The sequence below is a fragment of the Protobothrops mucrosquamatus genome, unplaced genomic scaffold (genome assembly GCF_001527695.2).
Source record: "Protobothrops mucrosquamatus isolate PMUCROS unplaced genomic scaffold, P.Mucros_1.0 scaffold1223, whole genome shotgun sequence".
Taxonomy (NCBI): Eukaryota; Metazoa; Chordata; class Lepidosauria; order Squamata; family Viperidae; genus Protobothrops; species Protobothrops mucrosquamatus.
The window spans coordinates 363,991-368,687 of NW_015387431.1; positions in this window are offsets into that span (position 1 = coordinate 363,991).

Sequence of the window (4,697 nt, forward strand, 5' to 3'; positions counted from 1 at the left end):
AAAATGTCTAAATAATCCTTGGGAAAGTGGGCGGAGTTTGCAGCTTTGCAGGGCCATCAATTGCTAAGTCGGGTGATTTTGTTTTTGGCTTTCGTCTCTCCAAAATAGGAATTATTTTTAGCGTTTGGGAGAAAGGCAAAGGGTGTGTTTTGAATGTGTGCTCTGGTGCTGCCGAATTGTTTTCCCACGAGAGGGACAAAAGAGTTGCTCCCCCTCCCCGAGGTAATGTGGTCAGCTCTGCATTGATGCCACCAGTAGGCAGCAGTTCTCCCCTCCAGAAATTGAATTTGTGGGACCTTTTGCATACAACGTCTGCTAGTTTCATCTGCTTTTTTTTTTTAATCTATTCACAACATGCTTTGTACCAGGGGATGTATGGGTGTACATACTTTTAATTTCACCAGATGAGGGAGTTCACAGATTGTGTTGAGCACCACTCCCCCTTTTCTGCTGCATGCACTTCAATTCCTAGAATTCTCAGCAATGGAGTTGGGGAATTTGGAGAGCTGAAGTGCACACATCTGGAAAGGGCACCTATGTTTGGGGAAGTACACTGGATGTTTTTTAAACAATAATGTTAATGTATGGTTGATGGGGCTGCACACAAACCTAACTTGCAGGTTTTACAGCTGTTCATTAACCAGGCAAAAGCTTCTTCAGAATCTGCATTTAAATGACTAAAGCTGAAGTACCTCAAGAGATACCAATTTCTCCTTGACCTAACACTGGTTCAGATCTTGCTACAACCTGCATCCTGGGTGGGAGACATCCCAGTGAGGTGTAGTAGAATGGGCAGTGAAATGTCCTGGAAATGACAAAGCACTTCTGTACGGCCGCCAAGAATATGTCCATGAAGACACAAGGAGTCGGACTTGAAGAAATCTTTTAACTTTAAGGCCAGAATGTACAATGCTTTATTGTAATGTGCCAGATATGGAATAACCGCATAGCATTTTCTATGGGTCTCCACATCAGCCTTCCTTTAGCAAAAACAATCTCAGATCCATTTAGTTTTTAGAATTTGCAACCAGAGTAGCTATTACAGGAGAACTGCACAATTCCCTCCAGTCTGAGGGGCACATTTGGTCCTTGATTGGCATGTTGCAATTGCCATGCAAAACAATGATGGGGTGGGCAAAGAAAGATAATAAGCTTGGATTGATGCAGTCTGATACTAAATATTAAATGTAATGTAATTATCTCTACTCATGCATTTAATCAAATTACAATTTTAAATGTAACCAATTGTTTTCAGAAATCTTTGCTGTGCTTGTGTAATTTTTGCCCCTCTGACAGTATATAAATACAGGCAGTCCTCAACTTACAACCATTCGTTTGGGGAACATTCAAAGTTATGCTACTAAAAAAAAATGACTTGTGGCTGGTTTTCACATTCACAACTGTTGCAGCATCTCTGTGGTCACGTGATCAAAATTCCTGCACTTGGCAACTGGCATGTCTCATAGAGCAGGGCTTTTCAACCTTTTCACCCATTGTACCACTTTTAGGATATGGCAACATCCGAGTACCACCAGTCGCCTAGCAAGGTGTCAAAAACTTGATGACCAAAAAAAAAAAAGGAAAAAAGTGATAAAGTACAGGTAGTCCTCGACTTACAACAGTTCGCTTAGTGACTGTTCAAAGTTACAATGGCACTGAAAAAAGTGCCCCCCAAGGCGCAGCCAAGCAAGACACCTGCCTGCCCGCCTGACGGCGCTCTCATTCCCCTCCCCCGCTACCACTTTTCTAGGATGGTTGCGTACCACCTGCCAGGTGCCAATGTACCACAGGTGTTACCCGTACCACTGGTTAAAAAGCCCTGTCCTAGAGGGCATGTTTTTATGACAGTTGCAGTGTCCTGGGATCAGGCGATCGCCATTTGTAACCTTCATAGATGGCTTCCAATAGGCAAAGTCTATGGGGGAAGTCAGATTCCCTTCACATAATTCACTTAACAACTGCTGTGACTTAACTGACGTAAATGGTCATAAAATGTGGCACAACTTGCTTAGCAATGGAAATTTGGAAACAGGATGCTTTCCTCACTATAGCAGAGGTCCCCAACCTTTTAGGCACCAGTTCCGTGGAGAGAGGTTTTTCTCTCCACGGAACTGGTTTTGTGGTTTTGTGTGCTGCCTGCATCTCACGGATGGGGCTTTGCTTGTTTGTGCGGACCGGTTGCTGGCATGCCATGGCCTGGTACTGGTCCACGGACCAGGGCTTGGGGAACCCCTGCACTATAGCAAAGAATAACATCTCTTTTGTGACATGACCTAATCAATATTGAATAAGGAGGATGGGGTGGGGGTGGGGGGTATCAGTTAAGAAGCACTATGAATGATGCTATGCAAAAGATGAACATTGTTGCAAACCTTGCATAAACCACTTTTTGTGTGCCTAGTATGAAGGTAGATTCAGAATTAAATAGGATGTTGGGACAGTTAATTTAATAACATAGAGCGGCATGTCTATCCAAACTATCAAAGTGCCAGACAACTGATTTACTGTAGATTTTCACCTATACGTTATAAAAAGGTGCTTTTCATTCAGCTGTAAGCTATGTATGAAAAGGTGCATTTGTATTCAAGGAGTCTGTAAAACACCAAAGCTGGAGCCAAAGAAAATACTGCTTGCCAGGGTTTGTGATTTTGCATATGGAATTTCGGTAGTGCAGTTTGCACATCTATCTGGTATAGTTCTTTTGTTCACAATGCATTTTTCTATTTGCTCATCTGTACAGCCATGAACATTTAGCCTCTTTCCTGAACAATTTGCTACCAAACATCCAGGCGCATGGAACCAAGACTGTGAGCTGATCAGAGTTGCTTCTTTATTGTTGCTTGCCTATTTACAAGAATCTTGCCAGACTGACCTATATTCTCTTGGAAACAGCCAGAGAAAGGCACCAGGATTTTTTTTTTGGGGGGGGGGAGTGTTTGGCCTTCATCTCTTCCTTTCCTGCAAGGACTCCAACCTTGCTAGTATTTTGACTCCTCTCCGACTTTAGCTGGAGATTCCACCACAAACTATGTTCTCTCCTCATTTTAAAAATGAATCTTGGAGAATTAGGTAATTATTTCCTATACCTGCTTTGAAACAAAACAAGCAAGCAGCAAATGTTGATTGGCTATCATTTCTGGGTTCTTTTTGAAAATCTTAACAGTTTACTCAATCATGTAGATTATTAATGTAAAAATATTCCTGAAAATCACAAATCTTATCTTTTAAATAATGTTAGTAATAATAATAAAGTTGGAAGGGACCTTGGAAGTAGCAGATTTCTTTCCAGTTGTATCATTTATACAGCATGTCTGTTTTATTTTTTTTTTATTTTTTAAAAAAAGACATCCTGAGAAACTTAGTTGAATGCTTTCTTCCTTATCTTCTTTTTATGCAGATCTTCTATTTCTGGCCAAGCATCCTGTTTGTTAGGCAGGCCTGTGTGTAGAAAAGGAGGCAGATGGTCCAATAAATCTTACCATACCTGCTTTTCCAACTCTAAATACTCAGCTAAATTAACAAAAAATCCTGGATCACACATATCACTAAGCTGGAATATAATTTTATATTATGGCTTCTTTATTGCCATTGATTCCTGCATCACACTAGACCAATCTTTGCAAGCAATAAAGGAATGACTAGAGTCTACTTCTCAGATGCATTTTTTCCAATTGAGTAACTGAAACATCCTTGCTATGTGGAGTAGAAAAAAATCCACTAGGATTTATGTTTAATTAAATGTCAGTTATAATTTTTGGCATAAACATATCTTCACAGAGGGTCTCCAGAATGGTGATTTATTTCCTCCTTCAACAGTCTCTGTGACAAACCGTTGTAATCCAATCTATCATTATCAGAGATGACTTTGTGCTTAATGACTAATAAGAAACAGGGAGGTTGGCAAGATACTACATTTACTTAGATTTATTTTCAGAATTACCTAACACTTCCTTAAGCCCAAATAATTTTATTTTAAAGTAAGAGAGAATATATGTGTCTAGTTCAAAAGAGGTAAATAGGAGATGTGGACTACATTTCCATTATAAAATAAACTGAACTGTTCCCACCTACATATTTTGATTCTGACAATTATGTGAGCAGAATTTCATGTGTATAGCTATTCTCTCTCCCTGTGTGTGTTCTGAAGGATATGAATGTTTAAATGTAGCCATGAAAGAACTAAAATATGTCAGAATGTATAAATTGGTGTCATTTAGGTTTTGTGGGTACATATGAAAGAAGAAATCCATTTGCTGGTGACAGGTACATGTTACACTCCAGTGAATGGTGATAATGGGGAAAAAAGAGATGGGTTTTGCAATAGTGCAACATTATGAAGAAATGCAATCCTGAGGAAAAATTATTCTGTTAGATGACCTGAATGGATGGGCGGGAGAAAGATGACACTACAGAAAAAGTGATTAGGCCATTTGGAAACCCTTTAGCGAACAAAGATGGTGCTGTTTGGTATTTTAGATAAAGTAAATGTTTGTTTCAAATATATGATTTCAGCATAGAAATGAATTTAAATCTAAAAATACTATTGATTCAGTTGCTCATAATGAAAAATTTAGAGAATTAGTGAAGAACGTAAGGATAATGAGAAATAATAATAATAGTAATAGTAATAGTAATAGTAATAGTAATAGTAATAGTAATAGTAATAATAATAATAATAATTCCAAGACCATTGTTGC